The following is a 21,996-nucleotide window of genomic DNA, read 5'->3' as shown; positions in this document are numbered from 1 at the left end:
TTTTCAAAACCAAAAACATCACAGGCATACACACAGCTGAGATGGCCTTCCACCCCAGTGGGTTTGCAGGGCTCCCCAAAGTTGGAACAACATCTCAATTACAGTGACGCGGCTGCTACCCTCTCCACAGCAATTGCACAGGAGAGCTGCGTGATTTACATCTGCAGTTTATAGAACAAATTGGGCAGAAAAGAAGTTCATAATCTCACATACATTTCGTTTACCAGATTCCATGAAGGTCATGAAAAAAGAACGTGATCCTGGAAGCGGGTACCGAGAGCCCAAGGATTCATTAATGGTCCATTAGCAGACATTTGATAAATTCACAAAGAAAGCTCCCTGAGACAGGTGCCCTCTCCAGACCGCACCCCACTGCTAGTGACAAGCCTTTGAGAGGAGTGCTGCAGACAGCAGTGATGGCGCCGTTGGGTGGGCTTTCTGGCCCGGGCATTGCCATTGACCATGTGCCATGTCTTGAATGTGTTGTGTGGTAACGACGAGGAGCAGGCATGGGGATCACACCTTGGCCCAGCCACCACCCCTCTTACCTGGATTACTGCTGCGTCTGTGCCTCGTCTCCCAGCTACCAGCTGTGGATGGCTTCTTGGCTCTTCTTCAAGCAGCAGCAGAGGGACACCTGGAAAAAAAGTACGTCCATTCATGTCACTTCTCAGCTCAACTCCTTATGGCTGGCAAGGCAGAGGACTTCCTTAAACCTGCAGGTCCCACAGGTCTTCCTAGCCTGGCACCCCTGGTTTACCCCTCCAGGCCTGTGTCCCACACTCTGGGCATCTTTGGGACTCCTGAAACTTGCAAGGTAAGCTCCCACCTCAAGGCCTTTGCAGATCTCCGATCTTCCTTCTTTTATGTGCCACTTGAAGGTTTTGTTCACAGGTCAACTGCCCTGATCGTTGTCCTTCATATCGTTCCCTGCCCTTTCCCCCGAGGCACCCCGCCATCCTCCTCCTAGTCTACTCAGTTGATTTTCCAGTAGCATTCAAAATGTCTGCTCTACTATTAGTATTTAGTCTACTTATTTATGATGCTTCTTGCTTAATATCTCTACAATCCAGGAGAGCATAAATCCTTATTCTGTTCACTGGTGTAGTCGCAGGGTCTAAATAATACCCTGGGGAGCAAAGAATACATTTTTGAAGGAACAAAGCTGGTGGGAGAAAGGAAGGAAAGAGGGAAACAGTATAAGGAGAGAGGGAAGGGAGGAAGGCAGGAAAGACAGGAATGAGAGAAGGAGGAGGGAGAGAGGGAAGGAGATTATGTGACTAAAAAGTGGTAAAAAAAAAAAACATTTTTTTCATTAAAAATTTTTTTTACCCAAACCCTAACCAATTTTTTTCATTTTTAACAGTTATCATTACACCATCTTTTCATTTAACTTCAAAACATTCACCCATCCCCTCCTTGACATGCTCAGGTGTACATCTTGAAAGTTGTTTTGTGTTCAGCTGATGACTTCCCTGTGAATTGTTTTCAATGCGCCTGTGTCCTTGGGAATGGAAAATCAGCACTCTAAAGGACAGGACAGCCTGCAGTCAGTTTTATGAACAAGTAAGTCAGGAAATCCGGGGAACAGTGTTCCGAGCTACAGTGCCGACAGAGGAGGGAGGCCGGGGGATGTGCCCACAGCCTGGCCTTGTGGAGGAGAGAACTCCGGCCAGCGTGCAGCCGCCTGGAAAGAGCCCACTGTGCCTACCACCTCTCTGGGCTGCTCCTCCCTAACACTGCCCCTTCTGGCCTCGTCCTCATGAACCATTTCCTAGGTTTACCCAACATTTATGGACTTTCTAGTCCAGATCCGGAGTTCCGGTGGCACAGTGGTTATGGTTGGGCTGTGATCCACAAGGTCGGCAGTTTGAAACCACCAGTCACACTGCAGGAGAAAGCTGGGTCTTTCCGCTCATGAGCAGTTACAGTCTTGGGAACTCACAGGGCATTTCTACCCTGCCCTCTAGTGTCAAGATGAGTCGGCATCAACTCAATGGCAATGAGAATGGGTGAGTCCAGATTCAGTGGACTTGGCCTATCGAGTCAATTCATGCACATTTCAATATACACTGGGCCCCGGGGTTAGGAGAAAGGAAGGGACAGAGAATGGAAGAGAGGGAGAGAGAAGCCCAGGAGGAATAAACCAAACCAAACTCACTGTCGTACAGTTAACTCTGACTCATAGCAACCCTTTAGGCTAGGGTTGAACTGCCCTGTGCGTTTCTGAGACTAACTCTTTGCAGGAGTACAAAGTCTCATCTTTCCCTTGAGGAGTGACTGGTGGTTGTGAACTACTGACCTTGAGGTTAGCACCCCAACTCATAACCCTGGAGGGATACGGGTCCAAAATGAGTATGAAGGAGGCCACATGGTCTGAACTTGGTGAACAGTTCAATGGATTTCCAAGGGTGCTATTGGTTTCATGATCTGATTTTAGATGCTACTCCTGGAGTTGGGTTTAAATCCATTGGCTGTTTCATTTCCCAAGGCTACCCTTGACCTTGGTTTGGTTTTTAGAGTTTGCACTAAGCCCACCACTTACACTTCTCATCAGCGCCCTTCCCTCATTCATTATCCCTGAGGACTCCATACCTTACACACACACATATGCACACACACACACACACACACACACACCACTTGTCTGAAAGGAGTGAGAAGGAGCCTTGTATGTTCTAGGTAATGAAGGCTCGGGAAGCTGGGTGGAGATGCAGAAGCTGGACTAGGGCTGGTGGGGGATCCTTAGTACACTTACAATAGCAAAACCGACAATAGACAAACATTCAGGGAACATCTCAAAGAAACACCGATTCAGTACCCATATTGTTGAACGAGTAGAACTGATAAGTGGCCAATAAATAAGCAAACAATCAAGGAATGCTGAGTGTGCCAAACAGAAGCTGAGCTCTTCAGCTTCCAAACACATTCTAGTTTACTTTGAATAAGTCTTAGAATCTCCATCCAACTTCAAGGACCTGGGAAACTCCATGCCAGCTACCAGGTTCCTTGCCAGGGCTGCTGAGTCTGTGCCCACGGCCCTCCTGAACTGCTTGGGAGCACAGTTGAGATATTCCTTCCGAAGTTTGTCCACTTTATTCAACAAGCTCTATAGAGAAGGGATGACACACAGAGCACTTGCACCAGAACATCGCTTCTGTCCACCATCCCAGGATGTCCCTGCTGTTGATATCAATGGCTTGGCAATGGCACACCCAGAGAGGTGGGGGTAACCCAAATGCCAATCCATGTTCTTGCATTTCAGCATTATGTCTTTCCCCCTCCTAAAGTAACAACAACAAAGATGGAAACCATCCACTTCAGCATGGAAACAAGGGTCCGCCGGCTAAGTACACAGCTCCTGTTATTTCAAGATTTCTCCCTTTCTTGTCGCGTGTTTTGGCTTCCTTGTATAAGAACTCAGCTCAGAATTTCAAGGTCAAAGTGGGATCTGCCAGAGACACAATAATCCTCTGCGTGGTTGTGTAGAGAGAGTGCCTGCAGAATGCCCAGAGGACACGTTGCATATTTTTAACTTGATATGAAGACCTCTGGATTCGACTGCAAAGGCTTAGCTACAAAGAATGAAGACAAATTATGTTATGTGAGAGAAGAAAGGCATTTTTCCCCCTTGCCACAAATGAGAGATGCTTCCCTTCTCTAATGAGTCATGAATGACTCATCTACTCTTGGGAAAATGTGAAGTGCCCAGTGATTTGATTGCTTTTACTGCTGTAAACACATCTAAGAAGTGGAACCCGGGAGATAAACAATAAAGGGCCCAGTAGAATTCAAATAATAATTTTATTTGTTTCTTCCCCACCATCTTGCAAATGGTTTTTAATGTAAAACGTGAAGTCCCTTTATATTGGCAATATTTCAGAGGAGGCACTGAATCCGATGATATTGGCTGAATTCAAATTTGGTGATGGAGCAGGGGTGGGGGGAGGGGTGTCTTTATTAACTTTTATTGGGATTCACCATCATTGGGACCCAATGCATTCATTTTATTAATGACAGCCACAGAGTTTTTGCATCTCTTTTTTCATCTTGTTAAGATACCATTTTCATCTTCATTTTCATGTCTCCTTTTTCTCCAGGACCTTTCCCCAGCTATTTTGATGGCTGACAAAACTCAGAAATGTTCGATGTTGAGGAAGAACTCTGGCGAACCTTTGGAAATTCATTGTGCCCCAAAGGCTGACAGCAAGAATATACTTTCTGGTACATAAGAAAGAAAAATGTATTTCGTATGACTGGCTGTTAATATGTCATCAAGGTAAGTCATACATCTTATTCTTGGGAGCCCTAATGAAAGAAGTCACTTGAGATGTGGAAAGTACAAAAATAATCACCGGTAGGCTCTACCTTTGACTAGAACCTGGGGAAATTTGGAAAGCATTCATTCATAGAGACACTTAAAAAGACATTGTCCAAATTTATCATTGTCATAAATTCTTGCTGACTAGAAAGTTTTCCATCGAGTAATTTACAATACCCGTCGTAAAATACTTCATCAAAACGAAACACTTAGATTTAATACGGAACCGTAAACTCCCAAGGACTCAGGGACAGTGCTGTCAGGCAGTCTCTGGAGAGGACAGGGGGATAGATGAGTCCTGTCTGTCTCAGGGTTTGGTCTCCTGTCCATCTGTCTGGCACTTTTAACTTCTGGGTCATCACACAACCCTGTCTTATTCGTTTTCTTCTGGACTCTAGAAAGAGACTTGCTTTATAAGAGTGGAAGGAAGGCTGCCATCTCGGTACATTCACTGCTTTCATGATTTGTTTTGAATTTATAAAGCTTCATCTTTTTTTTTTTTTTTTAACCACTTTACCTGAGTGTTTTGTGCAGCCAGACCTATGATCAGTAAGCCAACACCTGGAGTCCCTGTGCTGGCCTCCAGGTGGAGGAAAGCTATTTCTACACTGGAGGTATCTTGACGCCTCAATCATTCCATCAAGGCCTCTGTTTCTGTCTTCTGGCCAGGAAAGCTGTTAGTTAGTTAGTTAATGGGTCTATTGCAAGACAAAAAAAGAACAACCAAAATCCCCTCTACAGTCCTAAGCATCTTGAATACAGCCACCAGCTTGCCACTGTTCTGTTGTTTTTCTGCAAGCACGTAGCACAATGAATGCAAACTATGGAACCAGCACTCATGACTGCCTGGTGCGCCAGCCCCACGGCTCTTACTTCCCTTTGGGCTCCTCCATTTTGACACCCTAGCTGACATTTTGGAAGCTTTTCTCAGAAGTAGAACATTATCTTCCTCCAAATCCCGTTGCTCCCTCATCGACTCACCATCTCCTTTGACTCCGACAAACCCACCGGATGATCCAGCTTCTCGAGCACCCTTACTCTTCCCTGTATACGCAGACCCATCGCCAACAGACTGACCCGGCTTGCCATCTCAGGCCACTCTCGAGTGTCTTCTCTACTTTTGGTTTCTCCTAGAAATAAACCCTGGACAGCACTGCCCGCTAAATCAGCCTAAAGTGCAACTCTGCTGGTGTCCTTCTGGCATTCAGATCCTCTCAATAGTTCCATGTCTTCTGCCCAACCGAGTTGGCACTTCCCTTTCATTCCCCACAATGGTGCTGACCAGCCTTACTTATCCCTACTTCCTCTAAGCTACATGAGGATCCATGAAATATTCTGACATGATGCCGCATCACTCCTGGTGCCATTGCTCCTATTATTCCTTTGCCCTGATGGACCCATCTCCACTGCTGCTTGTGGAGACCGCACCCTTCCTTACAGGTCAAGCTGAAGTAACACCCTGTATTCTACCAACATGTCCGCAAGAGAAGTTGTTCTCTTCTTCCATAATGCCTCAGTCATAGGACCACTACTCTGTCTTGCTTCACTCCATAATTTTTTATTTAATTATTTTATTGGGGGCTCGTACAATTCTTATTACAATCCATACATACATCCATTGTGTCAAGGACATATGTATATTTGTTGCCATCATCTTTCTCAAAACATTTGCCTTCTACTTGAGCCCTTAATATCTGCTGCTCATTTCCCCCCTCCTTCCCCTCTCCCCCTACCTCAAGAATACTTCATCATTCATAAATTATTATTTTGTCATATGTTACACTGTCTGACATCTCCCCCGTCTTCTTCTCTGCTGTCCACCCCCCAGGGAGGAGGCTATACACAGATTCTTGTAATCAGTTCCCCCTTTCTACCCCACATTCTCTCCACCCTCTGGGAATCACCACTCTCACCACTGGTCCTGAAGGAGTCATCTGTCCTGGATTCCCTGTGTTTCCAGTTGCTATCTGTACCTATGTACATCCTCTAGTCTAGCCAGATTTATAAGGTAGAATTGGGATCATGATATTGGGGGGAAGGAAGCATTTAGGAACTAGAGGAAAGTTATATGTTTCATTGTTGCTACCCTGCACCCTGACTGGCTCATCTCCACAAACAGCTCTATCTTGGAAGAAGTACAGCCAGAATACTTCTTAGGATCAAGGATAGTGAGACTTCATCTCATGTACTTTGCACATGTTAACAGGAGAGACCAGTCCATAGAAAAAGACATCATACTTGTAAAGTAGAAGGGTAATGAAAAAAGAGGAAGGCCCTTGACCAGATGGATTGACACAGTGGCTGTAACAATGGGATGAAGCATAACAACAATTGTGAAGACATTATACACAGCACAGTATTTAATTCTATTGTACATAGGGTCTTTATGAGTTGGAACTGAGTCAAAGGCATCTAACAAAGCATAACTTATAGATAGATAGATAGATAGATAGATAGATAGATAGATAGATAGATATCCAATGCTGGGCTGTGAGTTCATTGAAGGCAGGTATTCCTATTTTAGTTGATTCAGGATTAAATTAACGAATGTTTTGTTGCTGATAGATAGATAGATAGATAGATAGATAGATAGATAGATAGATATCCAATGCTGGGCTGTGAGTTCATTGAAGGCAGGTATTCCTATTTTAGTTGATTCAGGATTAAATTAATGAATGTTTTGTTGCTGAGTGAGTGAGTTGATGGATGGAATGCAGGTTCTGTGCATACAGAGTTGAAACATCACACTATAGAGCATAAACATATCAGTGGTCAAGTGGCCATTTTAAGGTATACAGTACTCCCCTTCCTCCTCATACCTGTGAGTCCCGGGTAACTCTGTCTAGGTTGTCATGGCATTGATTAAACAGACACATAAGGAATAAGAAAAAGAGACTGAGACTGAGTGCAGTATATGATATATGATTGTTATCTGAAGACACTGCTATCTTTGAGGATAGTATTAGAGAACAGAAAGCATTAACTGTGCCATGTCATGTAAAAGTCAATCAAGTGAAGACAAGGAGCTACAAAGAAGAGAATCCCATGCTGAAGGTACAGCCAACACTTACCCTCAGGGATTTGAGCAAGGAATGGCCAGAAAAAAGAGAAGTAGTTGGAACATAGAATTTAAGGAACTGGATGATAAGAGATATGCTGAAGGTAGAGAAAGCTACAAAATACGGATGCTGTTTTGTTAGGTAACTTCGATTCAGTTCTGACACATAGCAACCCTATGCACAACAGAACAAAAACATTGCAAGGTCCTGAGCCATCCTCACAGTGGCTAAGGCCATTGTCACTGCCACTCTATCAATGATCTCATTGAGGGTCTTCCTCCTTTTCACTGACCTTCTACTTTACCAAACATGATGCCCTTCGCCTCTCCTGATAACATGTCCAAAACACATGAGACGATATCTCACCATCCTTGCCTCTAAGGAGCTGTACTTCTTCCAAGACAAATAGGTTTTCCCTTTTAGCAATCCATGGTAGTGCCAATACTATTTGACATCACCACAATTCAAATGCATCAATTATTCATCTGTCTTCCTTAGTCAATGTTCAACTTTCACATGCAAATGAGGCCATGAAAAACATCATGGCTTAGGTCAGGCACACCTTAGTCCTCAAAATGCTGATGACTCTCTACACATTACTACTTCCTTGACCAATTTCCTGCCTTTTTCTTGATCCTGAATGTTTCCCTTAATGATCAGTTCTATGGTGGACGTAGGGAGCATTGTGACCAGAAGGGGCAGAGTCAATGAGTACTAAGAACTTAAGGAGTGGAAGCAACTAAACTGAACCTAGGAGCCAGCAAGTTCACTGAGGCATTGCAGCTGGTGTGGGTAGTAGCAGGCTCTGGGTTGTAGTATATCACAACTGAAGGCAGAGCAGGGAGTAGATGCTAAGAGAAAGTTGGTAAAGAAATAGGTGCGCAGAAGATGCCATAAGCCAATCAGAATAATGAACTGTAATCTGAGCTCCTGAGAGAAAAATGGAAATATGTGAGTGCCAACCATACAATAGGCATCGATCGGGAATCTGCTGAGTGTCAAGCAGCATGTCAAACACATGAGAAGAAATGTTCTCTGCAGGATAAATAGGTTATAGGCTCTACATCTCATCTTCTATAGATGAGATACACAAGTTTATAGGGATTGAGAACCTTTCCAAGTTCATCCAAGTAATTGGTGGCTGAGCTAGGTTTCAAACCCAAGGAAAGGCCAACCCAAGGGCCTATAGCATTTGTTCCCTTCATCCCTCAGCTCATCTGGGCTGGGCTCCCAAGTTCACATGAGGCTGGTCTGGGCCATTACAAGAACTGAAAATGTAGGCTCATTGGGAAAAGAGAAATTAAAAGGCTATTGCTGCTCAGACACTAATTATAAACAATCAGGAAAAGAATGAGCTTGGAGTGCCAGCAAGTTCTCCACAGCCCCCAGTGCCTGCTATGGCTAACAGGGAGGAATAGTGCTGTAAATAGGCCTTGCAATGACTACACTCATTACCCTGTTCTTTAATAATAATGAGAAGCCAATGAATTACAGCTCGGGGCAGCAACACACTGTACAACCTCGCAGCTCAGAAAGCCCTCTGAGAACCTTCTGCCCTGCAGGTCACCAGCAATAGGCCCAGCAGCATGCAGGCAGGAGAGCGGGAGGGCCCAAGGCTGGGCCAGGCAACGCCTCTTGGAAGAAGTGAATTTTGATGTGGTTCTTCAAGGGAGTGGCAAATGTAGTTCTGTGTAAAGGGCCTCTAGGTGGGCGAGGGAGAAATGAAAAGCACACCTGGAACTACAGCAATCTCTCTGTAGGAACAACAGCCACCAAACCGCCCACGGTTCAGCCCCAGGTCTGCAGCCCACCTCGCACACATCTTGGACCCTCGGACTGTGAAGGGAACGGCACCAGCTGTCCGGGTCTCCATGGAAGGCAAGACTTTTCTCCCCAGCTGCTGGGAGAGCTGTCAGCAGGCAGCCTTCAGCTGTCAGCCCTTTTGGGAATATGTTCACCCAAGGTCACCTGCCCCCACGGAGATGCACTTCAACAGCAGACAGAGGCAGGGGCGTGCAAGCTGAGACACTTTAGCCCAAAGCAGGACAATTCTGCTGGGCCACGCATGTTACTGGAGTGTCTTGTTGCAGTTGGACTCTCCGGGACTCAGTTTGCTTATTCCCTCTTCCTGGGTACGGATTCATCCCCCACATGCTGCAATCTACTGAACACACTGTCTGCCCAACTCCGGCTCAGTGACCACCTCCAGGAAGTCAGCCTGTGACAGATTCATGGCCCACATCTTAATATCTGACTCCTTCCTCTTCCCTGCCTAAGTTGTATCTAACCCCTACACATCCCAGGAAGACTTCTATGTTTGGCCCAGACCAGGCACCCTCGGATATAGATGAAAGGAGAAAGGGGGGAAATAGCAAAGGCAGTGGAAGGAAGCTAAATGGTCTACTGAGCCAGGGGAGCAGATGGCGAGGACAAGACCTGCCTGTACTGGGAATTGCAGAAAGGTTTCCAGGGTTGATGGGTGAGAACATCTGGATAGGAGAGAATGGGTTTAGTGATCAAATAAGTCTTTAAGAGGAAATGCTGAAATCCTGAGTTATATCCCCTTCGGAGTATTCTAAGCGATGCAGAGCTAATATTGGAATCACTTTTTAATTACTCTTGACTGCTGGGCTATGCATTTAATATGTGAGTCCACCAGAAGGGGAGGCCCTGGCTTTTGAGGGTAGTATTAGTCAGGGTTATGAACACTAGCTGCCTGACCAAACAACTCCAACCCCAGTGGTGTAATATAACAGAGGTGTATTTCTCGTTCATATCAGTCTACGGTGGGGGACGGAGGCGCCTTTTGACCAGTTGCCTCCAAGCAGTCCACCTTGGGAGACTGCCATTTGAATATGTCTCTGAAAATTCCACCGCAGCTCTGGGTCCCTCCACCACCCAGAGAGCTTCTATTTATCTCCCCAGCCCCAATCATGCCGTATTCCTTTCTCCACATGCTTTATGTCCAGGGAGGGGAGCCGTAGGTATGGAAGAACAGAGGAACTCTTTCCCTTTGGCTCCCAGTGGGGTTTGGTCAAAGGGAAGCCCAGGCAGAAGAACAAGGGAGAGGAGGGAGATCGGTTTCTGTAGGCTTCTTCTTGAGAAGACTGAGTTAGTTGAGAAAAGGGCACAGCTCCTCTGGAGGTAACCCTATGAGGTAGTTGATTGTGCCAGCCTGGCCAATAAACACATGTGGGATTAATTGAAGGGCAGTGAGATAAATGGCCCGGCGAAGCTTGCCTTTCTTGTCTCTTGCTTTTTGATCATTGAACCAGTGTGCGGCTGCCTTGCTGGTTCTGTGCCTCCATTTGCAAGCTACACTACCTGTGGGACACCTAACCTGTGGACTGTGTCGCTGTAATTTGAGGTTCCTTCAAGACCTGCTTCGCCACACAATTGGAATTTACATCTCTTGAGCTGGCGACTGACTGCTGGTGACCTGACTGACTGTTGGTGACCTGCCTTGCTGTTTGCTGCCTGTACCCAGATAGCCTGAATTTTCCCAACAGAGGACTACCTGGTGGCCCTCAAGACTTGAAGGACTGCTAGTGTCTCACAACTCTCTCACGGGAGTGAGTTGCACTGAGCCATTTGTACTGCTTTATAATGTAACTGTTCATTTCGTGTGTTATATATCTATATCTCTGTATATAGATATATAATTATTAGCAATCTGGTTTTGTCTCTCTAGAGAACTCTAACACACCCTCTTTGTCTCCAGGCTCAGTAACCACATCTTCCACTTGCACCTTCGGGTCTTGAATGTGTAACATCTCTTTTGTTCTGTGTGGTGGGGTTACTGGAATTTCCCTAGTGGTTTTCCAAGATCCTATCCCTCCCCACACAGATTTATAAATGGCCCTTTACTTGAACTTCCTTGGATAAGACTTGGGATGTTTCACTTATTACCAACTGCAAACAGGCTTGATACCCTACGGAAGGGCACTAAGAAATGTAACACATACACAATAACAGGAGGAAGAATAAGAGGCGTTCTACTCCCGTGAAGAGTTAGTCTCAGAAATGCACAGGGACAGTTCTACCCTGCCCTGTAGGGTCGCTGTGAGCCGGAATTGGCTGGATGGCCTTGAGCATGTCCCCAGTGAAAAAGACCAGGAACTGGGACGGGGCACTCTTAGGTGTTTTCCTTCTCACTTCCTCTCTCCGCCTCCCAACTGTGCGTGTGTTTACAGGAAACAGGTACTTTTTACACTTAGGGATACATTCCTAAGTCTTTTCTCCATATTTACACAGCTGAAATTGTAGCACATATGAAACAACAACCCTGCTTTCCATAGACATTGTCATTCGTTCGCGTATTTATTTATTTCTGTGAATGCCCCTTTAGCGGGCCTCTTCTGTCAGTAGATTATTCAGAAGTGCGTTCCTTAGCTTCCAAGTGCTGGGAAATTGCCTCATTATCTTTCAGTGATTGACTTGTAATTTTGACTGCATTATGGTCAGAGGACAACACTCTTTGTATAATTTCCTATTTAAAAGGGTCCTGGTTGGTTTTATGGCCCATGTTATGGTCCGATTTGATCCATGTTCCCTGGGCATTTGAGGAGAATGTGTGTTCTGCTGCTGTGTGGAACGACCTATAACTGCCCATTGGACCGCACTGGTTGGGAGTGTTCCGTTCGTTCCCTTATCTGCTTGCTGGTTTTCTGTTTAATTGTTCAGTCAGTTGTTAAGAGAGGAGTGTTGAAGTCTCGAATTGGGGATCTGTCTCTCCCTCAACACTATCCATTTCTGTGACACTTGCTTTGCAGCTATGATGTTAGAAATTCAGGATTTCATTTTAAGGTTCCCACCTGTGGTACTGTACTTCACCTTCCCGGTGGGGTCAAAAGTTCAGGCTCTTTGCTCAGCCTCCATTAGAGAGAGAGAGAGGTTCTGCTCCTCACTGGCCACCAAGGACACCTCGTGCTGGGGTCCCATTACCTCCAGGTGACAGTGGAAGTCTAACCTCTCCTGACCTGTTCTGATGGGGTGGAGGTGGTCACGTAGCGTTTGGGGGTTAGAATGGGGCAGATGTAACCTAGAACTTCTCTGTTGTACTTGGCTTCCCCTTTCCCTGTTGCTTAGGCTAGAGAAGATTGGTTTCTCTTTGAGCTACTTGCTTTTTTCTTTACCCATTGATCTTTCTAAGTTTACTGGCCTCTCCAGAACAGAATTGTGATAGATACATGAGACAAAAATTAAGTTCAAGGCACTCATCTCCATACCACATATTAAGTCCTAAGATTCCTAACTGGTTTACCTTCTCTCCACCCTCCAAAGTCTTCCTAGGTTTGCTTCATATAGGAGGAGGCTTCTAGAAGTTCGTGAAAAAAAATTCCCAGTAATTTTTCATTCAATTTCTCCATGAATTTTTTCAAGTACCCTTTGTACAGTGTCCAGAATTTGGTGCTGTGCTTAATGGGAGGATTGGGTAGAAGTTCCCTGCCCCTGTATTTTTTGTTAATTCATAAATCACATACAGTTCGTTTTGCCGTTAGGTGCTATCAAGTTAAACGTGCAATAGAACAAACAACATCCAGTCCAGAGCCACCCTCACAAAGATGAAGTTGGAGCCCATTGTTGCAGGCGCTGTGTCCATCTGTCTCATGGAGGGTCTTCGTCTTTTTAACTCGCCTTCTACTTTACCAGACATGATGCCCTTCTCCGGGGACTGGTCCATCCTGGTAGTAGGTCCAAAGTGCATGAGACATAGCGCCAACACCCTTTGCTTTCAAAGAGCATTCTGGCTGTACTTCTTCTAAGATACAGTTACACAGCAGACTTCCAAAGGGTGATGGGGAAAATGCTATTAACCTTTCACTCCTTTCTTCCATTTGGAGCAACCTTGTAGTTGACTCCTATGGAAACAGACGATGGGTGTCATAAAATGTACATAACATTGAGGAGGGAGCCCTCAAAACAATCTCTCCAAGTCAAAGTCTATGGATGACTTTGTGTGCCTCGCCGCAACCATTGCTTGAACTTGAACTTCAGGCAGCGAGCAGAGAAAGCAAAGTCGCCTTCTTATTCCAGGCCTTGTGTTCTGCTATGTTCCACAGACACCCTTTAAAAATCTGTCTCAAAACTGTCCCAAACATGCCCCTTCTATGTGGCTCCTTGGCAGATCCCCAAAAGAAGCTGCCAAGCGACAGTCTCCCCTGCAGGACACATAGGGAGGGACAGGTGGACTGGCCCCTCTGGCTTAATGTACCTCTCATGGAACAAGCGATGTTGATAAACAAGATCCTGAAATAGGTGCAAACCAATTATCGGAGCCTTTTAGGTGGTGACTCTCTGGAAGACCATGCCCATAGTCTGCTATAGTTTTAAGCACTCAGAAATATCAGCGAATCTACCTCCAAGTGTGGGCCCTGCTGCGTCTCTATGGCCTCCAGCAGTTCAGCCTCTCCTTCAAGGTGGTGATGGTGACAGCTGCTCCATTGCACATCTTTTAATGGCCTCCGCTGAAGGGAAGGGAGGTTAAAATCTGGGCCAACTCAGACGATTTAAACTGGAGCTCCCACTTTTCAGAGCACCCCCCTTCCTTTCCACATTCACTGATACATACATGCTTGCCTGAATTGTATTTCTTTATTGTACTTTCACACCCTTGATAGAGCTTCCCCTCCACATAAAGCAGAGTGCTATGCGTGGCACGAGAGAGCCAACCAAAGCAGGCAAGGCCCTACCAGCAGAGGGCGCCACCTATGGAAGAAGACTCCCTTGGGAGTTCCACTATGTTCACATGTGGGTGGGAAATTCCTGGTAGACACACGACCCCCTTGGCCACAACTGATATAGCAATCAATAATGCTATTGTCCACCACTGAGTGTAGACTTGGCCCCAGCTTCCTTCTCAACCCATTGTTCCCCTGGGTCATCACCAGTCACTGAGAGCTGGCACAGAGCATGGGCTGTGCTCCTTCTCCTCGGAGTCAGCTTTGCTCTCTGCTCCTGCTCTGTGTCCACTTAGATTCTTTGGATGATTGATGGAGAACAAAGTATGCTCCTGTTTAAAAGACTTGGATGCTTCTTATTTGGAAGAATAGCTCTGCTTATTCTGGAAGACTTTATATGCAATAGATTATTCTTTGTGTGAATTCTCGTTATAATGCATTTCTAAATCATGGAGCCAGAACATCTGTAATTCAGTGTTGTTCCTTCTTGATGAAATATTTCATTATCATGAAGTAAACTACAACCTTCAGAACAAAAGTGGCATTTTAACATATGACTTGTTTAAATGACTAGATGCACAGACATAGGCTCCCTTGAGAACGCCTTGCTTTCCCCCCATTTCAAAGTCCCATGGTGAATGTAATGGCTACTTTTGTGTGTCATCTTGCCTGGGCTTTGTTTGGTCAAATACTAGTCTGGTTGCTATTATAAAATAAGCACCAAGACTTACTGCCATGGAATCAATGCTGACTCATGGTGACCTTTTAGGGCAAGTAGAACGGCCACTGTGGGTTTCTGAGGCTGTAACTCCTTACAGTATTAGAAAGCCTTGTCTTTCTCCCATGGAGCACCTGGTGGTTTGGAACTGCTGGCCTTGAGGTTAGCAGCCCAACATATACCCACTACATCACTATATGTGATTAAGTTAGTTGGCCTCAAGTAAATAAGATTACCTTCCATCACTCCCTCGATTAGCTGAAGAACATGAGCCAAAAAGGTTTCGGTTGCAGACTATAAATACGTAATCTGCCAGAACATGGTGATAGTTAAGGTTTATGCTAACTTGGTTGAGCCTGGAATCTCAGTGGTTTGCTAATCAATATGTAGTCACACTCCCCATCCCTACCTTGGTGAGATTTATTATAACGTAATCACTTCCATGATGACATCTGCTATGAGAAGCCAATCCTCTGAAAGGGCGTTTCCTTTGGCGGGCGGTGGGAGGGTGGCCTGCTTCCAGAATAAGTCAACTCTCTGACAAAGCTCCTTTTATTTTTGCTGGGTCTGGATCCTGCATCTAACTCACTGACTACTGGTTCCTCAAACTCGAGCCAGCACCCTGCTATATTGCCTGTCAAACTTGGATTTATCCTCCTCTGCACCCAGAAGCATGCACTCTGATTTGCTAATCTTGAGTTACTCAGCTCCTGCGTCACGCAATCCAGGAGAAGCCTCCAACATGACATCTGTCCCATGGACCTAGAACTTATCAGCCTCTACAACTTGTGAACCATAAACTTGAGATAAATCTCTCTCTCTCTCTCTCTCTCTCTCTCTCTCTCTCTCTCTCTCTCTCTCTCTCTCTCTCTCCATATATGGAGACAGCGATGTGCTTTCTACTCCCATGAACAGTTACAGTCTCAGAAACCCACAGAGGTAACTGTACCCTGTTCTGTAGTCAGAATCAACTTGATGGCAGTAAGTTCTGTGTGATGTTTTCTGTCAGTCCATCTGTGAGGGTATTCGTTCTGTTTTTATTGAGTGGCAATGCAAATCGAAGGATGCAGTCTTTTGACTTCATCAGCAAGTACTTCAAGTCCTCCTCACTTTCGGCAAGCAAATTTGTATCATCTGCATGTCAGGTTGTTAATAAGCTTTTTCTAGTAGTGATGCTGTGACTTTCTTCTTATAGTCCAGTTTCTCAAATTATTAGCTCAGCATACAGATCGCATAGGTATAGTGAAAGGACACAACGCTGACATACACCCATTTGTTCTAATTGAATGACTACCCCTTAATCTAGGCCCATGTTCCATGTAAGTACTATGAAATTTCCTGCCATTCCTCTTCTTCTCAATGGTAGCCACACTGTGTTATGATCCACACAAAAGAATATAGAAAGTATCAAAATAAAATGGAAATAATACCTAGAGTCGCTATACTAAGATCACTTCAAGAGGCATAATAAGATCAAGGAGAAAAACAGTTAAAAGAACCTGTGGTACTGAAGGGAGATGTGTGGGTCTGGGAGGACAAGAGAAACAAATCCATAGAGACGCCTATGTGCATAAGAAAGAGGTTTATACACAAGAGCAGTGGATATTGAGAAAACATCACAGCCCAGTCCAGATGAAGTTCGTAAGTCGAATATTAGCCAATATGTCTGATACCAATCTACAAAGTCCTCTTAAGACTCATGAAACACATGCAATGACGCCGAATGCAGGACGATCACAGGCAAATGGATAAAATGTCTTTGGATCCAGTGGCATTGTAAGTATCTCAGCACCAGCAGGAGTCTGTACGTGACTTCTCCGGCTTCAGAGGTCTGGCTGCATCAGGGTAGGTCATGTGGCTTCTCCAGCTCAGGGCACTAGTGTAGTTCTATGTGTCTTGTCAGCTGCAATGTCTCCCAGGGAGCTAGTCAAGGGGGAATAAAGTGTCGCCCACCTCCAAGGAGGAAAATCCAGATTTCCCAGAATTCCGAGGAGAAAGTCATACCCATACAGAGGTCTTATTGGCTATCTCTGGATTGACAAGCTAGACTCGACCCCCACACTCTTAATCTTCAACCCATTCTTTTTAGGAGTGACTCATCTCAGTTCATCATATCGTGGTGGCTGGCATGCGGCCGTGATTCTATTAGCTATAGCCTGGGTGTTTCAAACAATAGCAGGGGCCCTCCTGGTGGCGAGCTTTCAGTGGAGTGTCCAGACTAGGAAGAGGGACTAGGCTGTCCACTTTTGACGGGTTAGCTACCAGAAAACCGTATGAATAGTAGTGGAACACAGAGGATGATTACTATGTAATTTGTGCTACCTTGAGTATACAGTATGCAGTCTTCATTTCATCCAGCGACTATTATTTAAGCTCATACACGAAGTGGCTAAAAGTTATTCGTGTGAGAATGATAAGTCTTAGAACATAGAATACTTAATGTCAATGACTCAGAGTCAAGCAGTGTCAGGCATAGGCTTACATGCATAGATTTTTGCAGAGTGAGGAGCTTATGTATGTTATATACAGCGGCTCACATTTTGATCTTTGAGAAATTGGATGTGCAAATAGCAATTAATCTGTGAATACTGTTACTCTGGTGGGTTAAGCACTAGGCTGCCAATCCAAAGGTCAGAGGTTCGAATTCTCCAGCTGCTCCTTGGAAGAAGAATGATGCAGTTCCGCTTCTGGAGATTTGTAGTCTTGGAATCCCCATGGTCAGTTCTGTTCTACTCCACAGGTCTCTCTGAGTTGGAATTGACTGAATGGCAATGACTTGCTGTTGGGGGTGGGGGTTGGAACAGAATATTTTCTAGCCAGTTTGAGATTTTTTTTTCTATGTTGACTTTATTGACTTGAACTAAAATAATTTTTTCTTTTACATTTTATTAGGGGCTCATACAACTCTTATCACAATCCATACATATACATACATCAATTGTATAAAGCACATCCGTACATTCTTTGCCCTAATCATTTTCAAAGCATTTGCTCTCCACTTAAGCCCTTTGTTGTTGTTGTTACATTTTTGTTTTGTTGCACTTGTTTCAATTTCGTTTTTCAGTGTTGCTCTGAAAATAAAATGGTGGTGTTTAGTTTAGATTTCTGGGAAAATATGGAATGACTAAGTGAGTGAGTGATGATGGAAGTGTGTAAAGAGGCCAAGCTTGAAGGAAGATGCCTTAGAGAGAAAGATGGGTGACATGTGTCATGGTGTGAGACTTTGTTTTCCAACGGGGAATGTGATTTTGTAAAATATTTTCCCCCAAATCACAAGTAGGCAAAGTCCTAATCAGTTTAGCTTCGTGTTATATGCTCATTTCAAAAGTAAAACACATCAGATAACGGGGGAAGCTTTTATGATGAGTTTTGTAAATATACATATAGGATGACCTATTACCAGTTCAGCAGCTGGAGATTCAAGCCTCATCATTAGTGGTGTTATATTCTCCCACCAACAGTGAACTAGTCCATAATGAGTCAACCTTGTACATTGGGCAACTGAAATCTTTTGCATCTCTGCACACAGCACCTGTCCACATCAGACCGTGAAAGAGCTCTGAGTATTGACTTGGGATTACACACAGTTTAGTGAGGAGGCACAGCTGCAAATTCAGAATCAGTGAGTAACGCGATTCAGCAGTAATATGCATAAATTTTATATGTGAAATAGTCAATTAACTTGGCTTCTTAAGAAAAAACAATAATTGAAAGTCTGGGCGCAGGCAGTCCAGATTTGGTATGGGACTCCATGACCGTGACCCCAACCTTTATCTATCTTGGAACTGTACCCACCTCACATCCCACCTCATGACCCAGCAATTATGTCCACATCCAACCAATCAGTGTTAATGGCCAAAAGATCTTCTCCCTTCAGGCAGTCTCCCCATAAGTGCCAGACATTGATTTCCATCCCAAACGTCCTCATCTGGCTACATGTAGCTTCAAGGAAAGCTGAGGAATGTGGCCCTTTGGTAGCAGGCTGCCACTCAGAGAGAATCCAGGGAGGAGTTACTAGGGTAGGAGGGGAGGATGGATATTGGGGAGCAGTGTTACAAAAGGGACAACATGAGTAGAGGGGCCCTGCTATCATGGGGATCCCAGCCCACTGAGTGGAGGCAGATGGTAATGAAGGAACCAGGCAGATACAGGGGAGACTGTGGCTAGGGAAGCAGAGCTAGGGAGAGGCTGGCCAGGCAGACTGCAGTGAGAGCCATGGTTGGAGGCCTGATATCTAAGCAGAGCAGGAGGAGTTAAGCGAAGGGCTGGAGGAGGGAGATGGTGGTGCCTCCCAGGGAAGAAGCCACGGGCAGGCTGAGTCTAGCTGGTGGGCTGAGGTGCTCAGCAAGTGCTTTGTGGCTGGCACCAGAGGGAGGGAGCTGTGCATTAGACCAGACTGGAGGACAGGGCCGGACTCTAGATACTCTGCAAGTAAAAGATGCTGACATCACTTCTAGCTCTTTCCAGGAGCCTCGAAAAGCATTTGCAGGAGTATGAGGCAGGAATTCCACAAGTGGGTGCCCACCTGGGAATGCTGTCCCAGCTGCTGTATTTGGGGAGGGGAGTGGGCTTTCAGGTGAAAGTGACTGCAAAACTCCACTGTAGAGAGGGCTGGAGATGCAGAGAGGCTGGTGGTTTCCAACCGCCTTCCCCAGAACACCCCACGCACGGAGCAAGAGCATCCTCTTGGGAGAACCACGCGGTGGAAGGCTTCCTGCAGGGTAGAGAAGCAATCATTTTCTCATCTCTCCTTCCGCCTCCATAATTCTTGGTGGTCAGGCATATGGCTGTGGAAATTGGGCAGCCTTCAGAGAGGGGGGCACCCTGTGGTCCAAAACAGCATGTAATAATGGGTCGGAGGGGCCTCAGGAGGGAAGCAGCCTGGATCTACCTGCAGCTTGTGATTTTTCTCTTATGCTTTCTCCTTGCCCCTGGCTGGGCTTCTTGTGAAGAGAAAGAGGCTCAGACAGACGAGAGTGCATGCAACCTGGAGGGGGACCTTTGCTCTGTGGAGCTCTCAGAGAGCAAGGGCCACCTGCCAAGGACTCTGCAGCCATGGGCGGAGGAGGAGGAGTGGGGAGGACTGAGGTGGGCACTCGCTGTTGTGCCTGCAGCATCACCTGGTAACCCCGTGTGTGCAGTTAACTGCTCCACGGGGTTTTCAAAGCTGCAACCTTTGAGGCCAATCACTGATCTTTCTGTCAAGGTGCAGCAGGGTAGGTTTGAACTGCCAACCCTTTTGTGACTAGCCGCTGGACACTTAACCATTTGAGGCACCAGGGGACTTCCTCAATATGCTTAATAATTCTTAAATGCACAGACAGATGCATTGATTCATTCGTGTGCAGATTGGAGTAGTGGTAGAGAAGGCCCATGAGAATAAGCTAGGAAGAAAGGTGGGAACCCCTGGGGAAGCGTCTGTGTCAGCTCCGTCTGCTGGGAACAGCCAATGAGGCAAAGAGCTGAACAGGAACAGTGTCCTCTTCTAGTTCACAGCTAACTGCTGGCTCTGTGGGCACCATTACTGCTTCTGCCTCAGCCTTGGGGAAGCTTCTATTCCCAATGCCTTCTCCAAGGAACTTTCCACTGGTCTCTGATGCCCACTACTCATGCCCCCGCTAGCTCAGCCCTGCTGGTCCAGCAATGCATCTACCACAAAAGATACTTTACCCCAGTGGTTTTCAACCTTCCTAATGCCAGGACCCTTTAATACAGTTCTTTATGTTATGGTGACCCCCAACCCTAAAATTATTCTCGTTGCTACTTCATAACTGTAATTTTGCTGTTAAGAATCAGGCGACCCCTGTGAAAGGGTCGTTTGACTTCTAAAAGGGTTGCAACCCACAGGTTGAGAACCGCTGCTTTAGCCCCGGGATCTAGCTGTGAGATATCACCTTGGGTTCTGGGGTAAGTCCAACTTGGGGGTTTGAATCCAGCCCATCTTATTCCCAGGAGCATGACTCAGATCCATGGAACCAGGGTCTTTGCCCTTGTCTATAATAGGAGATAATTGAAGACCTTGGCTCACATGGCTATGAAACTTAAGAAGATTCATATAAAATGCTTAGCAGTGTGTCCTGGTGATGTAGTGGCTACACATTGGGTTGCCAGCTGTGAGGTCAGCAGTTTGAACCCACCATCCTCTCCATGGGGGAAAGAGGAGACGCTCACTCTCTCTCCCTCATTCCTTCCTAAACTCAGGGATGGTGAATCTTTTAGCACAGTCCTCTTACATTAATAAACACAGTAAACTCACTTCATACAAACAACCTTCTGAGAAAAGGATGGCAGTGATTTTATCTCCACTATATATGAGACCCAGAGGAGTGTGGTAACTTGGCCGAGGTAACATTGGTAAAAGGTGTTGAGCCAGACAGAATTTAAACCCAAGTAGTTTGGATTCACAGCTCACATTGCTAACTGCATCTGCCCTGGACAAGAGGCTGTCTGTCCTGAACAACCAGGAAGTATTTTTCAATCCTTCAATGAAGAATCTGATGGAGCTATGCCTCTCCCTGCTCCCCCCACCAGAGCAATCTAACGACTCATAGTTGCCCTCCCAAGACAAACCTAGGAAGGCTGGTGATGTCATAGACTGGATTGTGTTACCTCCCTACCCCCCACTGCCCACAAAACTGTGCTGAAGTTTGTCATGGATTGAATTGTGCCCCTCCCCACCCCCACCCCCTAATATACGTCCTATTGACCGGGTCCATAGTTCTCCTTGGCAGTTGTGTAGTGATGTCCCTTGGAGTTGTAGAATGATGTGTATATCCCTCAAGGTGCTCTCTGTTAAGGCTGGATGCAACACCCTTGGGTGTGGCCTCAGACACCTTTTATCTTACCAGAGATCAAACGAGAGCAAAGCCAGCAGAGACAGAAGACTCCTGCAAATAAAGAAGAACCAGGAGCAACGCGTGTCTTCTGGGCCCAAGGTCTCTGTGCTGGGAACCTCCTAGATGTCACATGGAGATTTCCAAGGAATGACAGGCTCACAGAGTGTTGAAAGGGCACAAGGCCTCTCCTAAAATGTGAGCTGAGAGAGTAAGCGCCTCCTAGAGCTATAGCACCCTGCGTTTGGACGTCTGGCTTTCTACATTGTGAGAGACTCAATTTCTGCTTGTTAAAGTCATCCCTTTAGGGTGTTTCTGATCTAGCAGCACTAGATAACTAATAAAAAGCACTGGTCACTATATTGTGAGTGTGACTTTGTTTAGA

General features: G+C 45.7%; 1 long non-coding RNA gene across 1 annotated transcript in view; it reads right to left on the bottom strand.

Annotated features, from left to right (window-relative positions):
- Window positions 1-547: 547 nt before the first annotated feature.
- The window catches only part of LOC142431805 (uncharacterized), a 319,297-nt gene continuing 297,848 nt past the window's right edge, over window positions 548-21,996 (bottom strand). The window contains exon 3 of the long non-coding RNA XR_012780849.1: window positions 548-637. This is a non-coding gene — a long non-coding RNA (uncharacterized LOC142431805). The remainder of the gene's footprint in view (window positions 638-21,996) is intronic.

This window comes from Tenrec ecaudatus, chromosome 18 (genome assembly GCF_050624435.1).
Source record: "Tenrec ecaudatus isolate mTenEca1 chromosome 18, mTenEca1.hap1, whole genome shotgun sequence".
NCBI lineage: Eukaryota > Metazoa > Chordata > Mammalia > Afrosoricida > Tenrecidae > Tenrec > Tenrec ecaudatus.
Note: the sequence above shows the minus strand (reverse complement) of the source record. Positions and strands in the feature narration are given on the sequence as shown.